The sequence below is a fragment of the Arachis ipaensis genome, chromosome B10, assembly GCF_000816755.2.
Source record: "Arachis ipaensis cultivar K30076 chromosome B10, Araip1.1, whole genome shotgun sequence".
NCBI lineage: Eukaryota > Viridiplantae > Streptophyta > Magnoliopsida > Fabales > Fabaceae > Arachis > Arachis ipaensis.
The window spans coordinates 93,752,972-93,763,520 of record NC_029794.2 but is presented as its reverse complement, the minus strand read 5'-3'; positions in this window follow the sequence as shown (position 1 = coordinate 93,763,520).

The window sequence follows — 10,549 nt, the reverse complement described above, 5'->3', positions numbered from 1 at the left end:
AAAGAATGGAAATAAATTTAGGAGATACTTCCCTCAAGCATCCAGACACCTCAGAGAAATACATGAGCATTGATATCATCAAATCCCTGGTAGAAGAGGTGAATATAGTTGAGACACTTGAAGAAGAGCTGGACAACATCTTTTATGATGCCAAGCCTGTTCTAGAGGCACCAGAAGAAATGGAGGAGACCGAGCCTAAGGTAGTACACACTGTTGAGGAACTAAATGAAGAAGAGACTTAAGGAGAGGTTGGAAGCACAATGTTACATGCCCTTCTTATGGGAAGAAAGCCCGAAGTACCACACCCTCAGAAGTCCCAAAAGGAGACCAAGGACGAGCACTGCTCACAATCCTTGGAAGGCTCTAAGAAGCTACACATCAATAGTCCTTTTGTTGATGTTTTGAAGCAATGGTCTCTATCTACTGGAAGAGACCTCTTTAATGCTGAGAGAGAAGAATTAGTGATAAGGTTGCAGAAGAATTACATGGTTATCAAGGTCCTTCAACCTCCACTACCCCCTGACAAAGGAGGTACTTCCATGTAGAGTACAATACTGAAGCCTCCTCCCTTGGTGAAAACTTATACATTTTTCCCAGATATCAAACTTAAGTTTGGTGTTGGGCAGTCATCACCCACCAAGGAAGAAGGTCCTAAGAGAAAGATGCATAGGAGATGGAGAAATAATACAACCCCAATCCTAACAAGCAAGGAGAATCAAGCTCATCACACTAAAAGAAAGCTTGTTAGGAGAAATTCAAATCTGAGGGCACTAATCTTCTCCTCTTCTCCCATGGAGTCATTTCTGTTAACCAACTGGAAGAAGAGAAAGAAAGTCAACAATCGAGTGTCAAGCTAATGACATTAAAGAAGTGCTTGTTGGGAGGCAACCCAACCATGAGTAGAGTATTACTGTTCTTATTTCTTCTATTTATTTTCATTTGAGTTTATTTTCAGAATTTTCCCTTGCTTTTTTATGTTTGTGATCATGTGCAGTAGTTAGAACAGAAATAGAAATAGTCAAAGCTGGGAACAAAACACCTTGGAGCAGAGACCTTGCTGGCGTTGAACACCAGACAAGGGGGCCAGAGTGGGCGTTCAACGTATGAGAAGCAGCAAAGCTGGCGTTGAACGCCAGCCAAGAGGCAGAGACCTGGCGTTGAACGCCAGGAAGGAGCACATAGCTGGCGTTGAACGCCAGCCAGGGAGCATGAAGCTGGCGTTGAACGCCAGCTAGAGGGCAGAGACCTGGCGTTGAACGCCAAGAAGGAGAACTTTAATGGGCGTTCAATGCCCTATAAGGAGCATCAAGCTGGCGTTGAATGCCATCCAGGAGCAAGAGCTGGGCGTTCAACGCCCACAAGAGGGCAGGGAACTTGAATTTCCTAACCCTCAGGATCAGTGGGTCCCATAGAATCTCTACCTATTCCACCTTCTTCTCTCTCTTACTTTCACTCTTCCCCACATACTCTTCCCTATAAACTCTAACCCAATCACATCTATATCACTTTTCAAAACCATCATAACTCCCACCAACCCCTACCCACTTCAAATTCAAAATTTTCCACCCAATTCCCACCCATTCATTCGAACCTTACCTTTCCCACTCCTATAAATACCCCTTCTTCCTATCCTTCATACACACATCATTCATACACGAATAGCCCCACTTGGCCGAACCCACTTTCCCCCTCCATCCCCTCTATTCTCTTCTTCTTTTACTCTTCCTATTTTGCTCGAGGACGAGCAAAGCTTTTAAGTTTGGTGTTGGAAAAGCCTTGCTTTTTGCTTTCCATTCCCACTTATGGCACCCAAAGTCGGAGAACCCTCTAGAAATAGGAAAGGAAAAGCTGTTGCTTCCACCTCCAAATTTTGGGAGATGAAAAGATTCATCACCAAAGCTCATCGAGACCACTTCAATGAAGTAGTGACAAAGAAAAGGGTGATTCCTGAAGTCCCCTTTAGGCTAAAAAAGAATGAGTACCCAGAGATCTAAAGAGAAATCCAGAGGAGAGGTTGGGAAGTCCTAACCAATCCTATCCCAGAAGTTGGGATCTTGATAGTGCAAAAGTTCTACGCTAATGCATGGGTTACTAAAAACCATGACACTAGTGTGAACCCTCATCCCAAGAATTGGAGCACCATGGTCCGAGGGCGTCTCTTGGATTTCAGCCCGGAGAGTGTAAGGTTGGTGCTCCATTTGCCAATGATGCAAAGAGACCCACATCCTTACACTAGGAGAGTCAATTTTAACCAGAAGCTGGACCAAGTCCTTTCAGACATTTGTGTGGAAGGAGCTCAGTGGAAGAGGGATGCTCAAGGCAAGCCTATCCAACTGAGAAGGCTTGACCTCAAGCCAGTAGCTAGAGGATGGTTGGAATTTATCTAACGCTCATCCCTACTAGCAATCGGTCAGAAGAGACCATTGACAGAGACATCATGATTCATTGCATCATGATTGGAAGTGAGGTGGAGGTACATGAGGTAATACCTCAATAGTTGTACAAGAAAGCTGAAAAGCCTTCCACCTTAGCAAGGTTGGCATTCCCCCACCTTATCTGTCGTCTATGCAATTCAGATGGAATTATCATAGAAGGAGTCATTCCTATTGAGGAGGACAAGCCCATCACCAAGAAGAGGATGGAGCAAACTAGAGAGTCAGCACATGGACCACAGTAAGAGCATGTGGAGCTGCCTCAATAAGAAATTCCTGAGATACCTCAAGGGATGCACCCCCAAGGCTAATGGGACCAATTGCACACTTTTCTAAGAGAATTGAGCTCCAGTATGAACCAACTAAGGATGGGACATCAAGAGCACTCCACCATCCTCCATGACATAAGAGAAGATCAAAGAGCCATGAGGGAAGAACAAAGAGTTATGAGGGAAGAACAATAGAGGCAGGGGCGTGACATAGAGAAAATCAAGCACTCTATTGGATCCTCCAGAAGGAGTGGTGGCCGCCCGCACTAAGGTGGATTCGTTTCCTTTACTCCCCTGTTGTTTATATTATTTTTTCTATTTTCCATGTATTATGTTTCATTGTCTGTTTCTAGTGCATGATCATCTATCTTTATGTCTTAAAGTTATGAAATATTCTATGCATCTCTCACCTTACTTAAAAGAAAAATTTTTAATTGAAAAAAAAGTAAGATGCATGAATTTCGAGATTTATATTAGGAATAGTTTAATTATTTGATGTGGGGGCATTGCTTTTATTTTCTAAATGCATGAATAAACAGTGCAAATTTGATGTTGGAGTCAAGAATGTTGGCTCTTGAAGGAATGATGATAAAAGTGAAGTATTATTGGTAATCTAAAAAATCCAAAAATTGATTCTTGAATATAAAAAAAGCAGCAAAAAGCAATAAAAAAATAGAGGTATATGCGAAAAAAAAAGCAAGCAGAAACAGAAAGAAAAAGCCAATAGCTCTTTAAACTAAAAGGAAAGAGCAAGGATCCAAGGCTTTAAGCATCAATGGTTAGGAGGGCCTAAAAGAAATATCTTAGCCTAAACAGTTCAATTGAGCTGGTTCCCGAACTATATGCTTGTGGTGTGAAGGTGTCAAGTAAAAAACTTGAGACTGAGCAGTTAAAGTCATGGTCCAAAGCAAAGAGTGTGCCTAAGAACTCTAGACATCATTGGCTGGGGATTCTAGCAAAGCTGAATCACAATCCGAAAGGGTTCACCCAGTTAAGTGTCTATGGCATTTATGTATCTTGTGGTAATACTGGAAAACAAAGTGCTTAGGGTCATGGCTAAGACTCTAAAAAAAAAAACGTGTTCAAGAATAAAAAAGAACTTAACTAGGAGAATCAATAATATTATTTGGATTCTGATTTCCTAAAGATGCCAATCATTCTGAGCTTCAATGGAAAGTGAGATGCCAAAACTGTTCTGAAGCAAAAAGCTACTAGTCCCGCTCATCTAATTGAAACTGAGCTTTATTGAGAACTCTGAGATTTATTGTATCCTTTTCTTCTTTTTATCCTACTTTGTTTTTGGTTGCTTGGGGACAAGCAACAGTTTAAGTTTGGTGTTCTGATGAGTGGATATTTTATACGCTTTTTGGCATCATTTTCATATAGTTTTTGTTTTGTTTTGTTTAAGTTTTATTATGTTTTCATAGGTTTTAGTGCAAAATTCACATTTTTGGATTCTACTTTGAGTTTGTATGTTTTATGTTGATTTCAAGTATTTTCTGGCTGAATTTGAGAAGCTTAAGTAGAAGTCTGATTCAGAAGCAGAGAAAGGACTGCAGATGCTGTCAGGATCTGACCTCTGTTCACTCGAAGGAGCTTTTCTGGAGCTAAAGAAGTCCAAATGGCACACTTTCAACGACTATGGAAAGCTAACATCTAGAGCCTTCCAGAAATATATAATAGTTTATACTTTGTTTTGGAAATAAAGGCCCATAACTGGCGTTCAACGCTAGTCACCAGCCCTATTCCTGGCTTCCAGCGTCCACACAGGAGCAGCTAGAGTTCAACGCCCAAAAGGGGGTGCCTAGCCAGCGTTCAACACCCCTAAGGGACATTAGCGTGTGGGAAACACTTAAGCTCAGCCCAAACACTCACCAAGTGGGCCCCAGAAGTGGATTTTTGCACTACCAACTTAGTTTATCTTATTTCTGTAATCCTTAGTTAGCAGAGTAGTATATATAGGAGAAGATCACCCATGTTTAGGAGCTTCTTCCTCCCCCATTCGAATTCATCACTTTTGTACAATATGAGTCATTAACCTCCTAAGGTTAAGGTTAGGAGTTCTGTTGAGTTTCATGGATCAATAATATTACTGTTCCATTCAATATGTCTGATTCTATTCTCTTATGCAAACTCATTCTTCATCTTATGAATTGAGGGTGACTCGTGACAATCACCCTTGTTCTACATGGGTTCCGTGCGATTCCTGACCCGGATAGCGTTGAAATAAAGCTAGAGATTGCATTGCGGATTCCTATAAAGCATCTGAGCAACTTTTGATATGTGACATATAATCTCGTTGACTATGGGTGTGTGAAGTCTCTGTGGCATTATGGCTAGAGTCAGAGAAGTAGCACTCTCTGATCCAGAAGATCTGCCTTGTCTATGGCACCTTGAGTAGGATCATGAAGGGGAGTGGATTGCTTAGAGTTTCATCATCTGCTACAGTAAAAAACCTAGAGGTGGCTTGATGAGAGGACATGAGTCATCTCAACGTGGTGGATTATTGTAGTAGAGGAGGTTAACTTGATGAGAGGACATGAGTTAATCACTTACGACCACCATTGAAGGAATCATAAGGTTATTGAAGAAGACAATAAGAAAAGTTAATCCGAAAAGACAAAGCATCTCCGAAGCCTCAACCATTCTATCACCATTGAATTCTCGTCTATCCAGTGACTTCTATTTAATTATTTGTTTTATGCTTTTTCTGTGACAACTTATAATTTTCTATTCACCTAACTAAGATCTGCAAGGTGTCCACTGCTTGCTCAAACTAACAATTCTCGTGGGATCGATCCTGACTCACCTCAGGTATTACTTGGACGACCCGGTATACTTGTCAGTCTATCTGTGCGAATTCTATAGAGCCAGTTTTATGCACCACCACACTTCTAAGTTTATTCCTAGTTTAATTTTGAATACAAAGTAATGTAAATTGTATCATCTAACTCGTTATGGAAATCTTCATCCAGGATATGCTTAGAGAAAGCAGGTCAGAATTGATGTTAGATATTGTCTGTGGGCCGCATAATGCATTGGTAGAATTATATGACCCTTGTATATTGATTATGAACCTCTAATTATATGTAGACACGAACATCTATCATTTGTGATTAGAGATAATCGTGTAATCAATAAGTGAGATCATATACTCAGAATGACCATCCGTTTTGTTTTATAAATTAACCATCCATGAACATGTTGAATCAAACATCCGGTTATTGTGTCTTGATTCGGTGAATTCTTTTTCACATTTTAAAGTGGAATGACTAGACTTTGTAAAGTGTCGAAACCTTGGTCATTGACCTTGAGCGCAGATCGCGTGATTCATTTTGAGTACATTCTAAAGTGAATACGGGGTGAAGCCTGGAAACCAACCATCCATCTGTACAGTAACGATGAACATTAGTAATATATAGAAACGAACAGCATGATCACTGTTGTTAACACAAGATCCAGTTATTCCTTTGGGATGCATGCTATAGATAGTATATGTTGAATTACCCGATGAATAACCATCCACGAATATTGCAAAACTGATAATCCAAAATCATACAATATTGAACATCCAATGTAGTCATTATCTAAAGCGAACAGCTACGTTCTGAATGACTATATAGTATAGCATGAAGAAATTTAGTACAAATTTAATAACCTTACTCATAAGTTAAAGAATAACCATCATCTATAATCATTATGCATTTAGTTCATTGAAATTAGTAAAGTAAAATAGTTCATTCTGGCCAAAGTAAAATGGTTCATGAAAATTAATCAAGTATAGAGTCTTGCAACAACTGCATACAAACCTTAAAACTATATATATTTATAGCATAAAACCACCCTCTTCGTCTAATCTTAATAATAAATGAATACCGATCGGAACCCTATATACATAGAGATTAAAAATAAACACAAGTGCACCCATGTCCAACATATTCTAACTTTTGTTGAAGGAGCTTAACAAAGACATGAAGCCACCAGCTTGTTGGGGATCATTCCGGCCGACATCAGCACCGAAGTTTACATCTTGAGATGCCTCTGGACGAACCACCTGCTAAACACAACAAAAAATGATAACAATTAACTTCTTGCATAGAAATGGTGACCTTCGTGGGCCTTGGATGTCGACTACACCTACAACGTTCGAACTCTGTGAGCCAATGCTGGTGTGGGTGTCCACCACGCTCTCGGACCTCTTCTTGGCACGGTGCACGACCAGCTTAGCCCTTGTTTCTTCCAGAGCAGCATGCAGCAATGCTATTTGGTAGGAGGCCTAGAGCGGGTTGGGAAGTTTTCTCAATAAAATGAGGGAATTAGCGTTGCGAGTATAGTCCCAACCCGACAATCGACCAATACCAAAGTTTAAATTCCAAAAGTTGTCACAATAAAAACAAATACAATTCTGGGAGTTTGAATTCCTGGACCGTCTCCCAAGGACTAGTGATCAATGAATGACCAATTTTGGTTGTGAAGTCAACAAGATTTTCAATGAAGAGATAAACAATTAAAGGAATAAAAGAACATTCAAAATTACAAGTAATGAACTAATAAAGGAATTAAAGAACAAGCTATGTAATATGAACAGGTAAGCTATAAGAGATTAATGTATGTGTGTGTGTGTGATTCAAAGCATAAATGGAGTCTTGGCTTGGGATGAACTAGGGATCCTTTTCTTGTTGGAACCACAACTATGACAATTGTAATGGATTAATCTCACTTAGTTAACCCTCACATCGGAGAGTAGAGTAAGGAGCATAGTTGTTCTTAATCCACAAATCCTAACTCACTTGCTAATTGCCTTGGCAACAAATTAACTTTAGTGCAAACAAGAACAATTAACAATCCAAAATGTTGGACATTCCAACTCTAGGAACCCATAAACTTATTTTCCCCAAGTCAAGAGGTGCAAATTTAGCCCATAATCAAAATTGACATTTCCACAAACACTTGGTGGGCAAAAACACAAATCATGGTAAAATTGAGAAAATGCTTGAAACTATGAGTGACAAATGATCAAAAGCAACAATAGCAACTCAACCACGCATATAACAGTCATCAATCATCAACAAGAAATCAAAATTGCAAAAAGTATATATATTAACACTATGACTTTAATTACAAGAAAGAATATCAAAATTATAACTATTAAGAGTAGTAATTAAGAGATACTTACAATGGAGGCTAGCATAAACTAAGATCAAAAATAGAAATGGAACTTAAAATGTAAAACCCCAATATAAATCCTAATAGTGTTGATAGAAAACTTAGAGAAAAAACTAAACTAAAGCCTCCTACTCCTATTCTAAAAACTACCTTAATGATATGCTATGTTTCTCCTATGTTTGCCCCCTCCAATATGAGCTCTTAGCATCACAATTGGGCCTCCAAGTCCCTCAAAATGCGAGTCATGTGCATTTTTAATGAAGGCATGAGCGGGCACCTGTGCGTATGCACAGACCTGTACGCACGCACACTTGGCTGAATTTACAGGTTGTGCGCATGCGCAAGGGGTTGGGCGCACGCACACTTCACGATACTTAGGATGCTTGTGCGATGCGCTAGATGCTGTGCGCTCGCAGACTTGGCTCTGATTTACTACCTGTGCGTACGCACAAGAAGCTGTGTGCACGCACGCATCAATTTGCTCTTCTCCTTTGTTTCTTCATGCTTCCTCCTCCTTGCATGCTCTTCTTCCATTCTCACCAAGTCAATCCTACCTTATACATCTGAAATCACTCACAAACAATATCAAGGTATCGAATGGAAGGCAATTGGAATAAAATAGGTTAAATTAGGCACAAAAGAGCATATTTTCATAATCAAGCACAATTGATAAACCATTATTTTATGATTTATATTGTGTTTAATTGTGTGGTTTTATCAAATCTTTACCCACTTATTCATATGATTAGCATGTATTTACAATTCCTTCCTAAAATCACTCCATGGTTGAAAACTTACTTCCTAGAGACTTTTAATTATGTATTTTAATTCTCCTTTATCCCATTCGATGCCGTGATCCGTGTGTTAAGTGTTTCAGACTTCATAGGGCATGAATGACTTGGAAATTGGAGAGGAGGCTTTCAAAAATGGAAGGAACACAAGAAACTAAGGAGATGACAAGCGAGCAATGACGCGAGCGCATGGCCCACGCGAACGCGCGAAATGGAGGATTCGCAGAGACACGAACGCGTGCCTGACGCAAACGCGTGGATTGGAGTCTGCACGAATGACGCGAACGCGTGAACCACGCGAACGTGTGACAAGGAAGATCGCTGAATGACGCGAACGCGTGGACGACGCGTACGCGTGACCTGCGCGATCTGCAAAAATAACAGAACACGCTGGGGGCAATTTTGGGCCGCATTTTGACCCAGTTTTTGGCCCAGAAACACAGACTAAACCTAGGGAAGATGCTGAGACTCAACACGCATCCACACACATTCAGATTCATCACATTAGGATTACGTCAGTTTTAGATCTGAGTTTTTAGATTTGCATTACATTGATAGTTTATGCTTTTGCTTGGATTTTTGGATGCTGAGAGTCATTACCTCCGTTGAAGACATTACTTTAGTTTGTTTCTTTATTCCCTTATTTTTAATTAGTTACTCATTGACTCTATTCAGATAATTATGTTGCGTTTTGAATTTATTAATATATAGAGTTATTTTTATTTTAATTAATTTTAATTCTCTATTTTATTTTATTTAATTATGTCTTCTTATATTTTTATGATTATTAATTTCATGTCAATGGAGTAGAATTTCTACTTGACATGGGGATTGATTAAGAGGAGATACTTGAGTTGGAATGCTTAAGTGCTTGGTTGAATTGGATGTTGTTAGCTAATTCCATACCTACTAGCACTAGACCTCTCCAAGAGAGAGGACTAGGAATTGAGGGTGAGAGTTAGTTTAATCACCATACTTTTCCTTATTTAGTAAGGGATAACCGAGTGAGAACAACACCCTTTTTACACTACACTTGAGAAGATCCCAACAAGGATAAAAATTCCATTTAATTATTCTCCCAGTCAAGGTCTTTTATTCAGAGTATCAATAATTATTCTTAGTTTATTTTTATTGTTTTAATTTTTAATCATTTTAATTACTCATTACCAAAACTCAATTTTTCTAAAAACCCCTAGTTAATAAAATAGAACTCTAAAATTTGTAACAACCCTTTTTAAATTGGTGAGGCAGATCTTAGCCGGTTAAGAGCTATACGTGCAACGCTGTCCTCTTAATTGAAATCTCTAAATTGGTTAACTTCTGCCACGCATCAATTTTTGGCGCTGTTGCCGGAGAGTTGCAATAGTGTGCTAAATTATTAATTAGTGTATATATTTTATTTTTATTTGCATATTTTATTTTTATTTCTGTTACCATGAGCTACATGTCTTTCTCATTGAATGACGCGTTCATTGCCTGATCCGAGTTTAGTCCCATTTGACCCTGAAATTGAAAGAACTCTTTCACATATTTGACGAACTTGACGTCGGTTAGCCTCTGAGAGTGGTTAAGTGATTATTATCAATTCACTAGTCTCATCTGAGGGCGAATCTGAACCACCATCTGAGAGTGAGACAAGCTCATTTACTACTGATTCAGTTGATTCACGTGCAGGAAACATGGCAGCACCTAGGAGGATTACTCTCCAGGAGGCAGGAGCTGCAGATTTTGAACTAAAAACCGCACTGATCAACTTGATGCCCAAGTTTCATGGCTTACCTGCTCAAGAGCCTATCAAGCACCTTAGGGATTTTCAGACAGCCTGTTCTACTGTTAGGCGTCATGGTGCAGATGAAACTTCTATTCTGTTAATCGCTTTCCCATTTTCTCT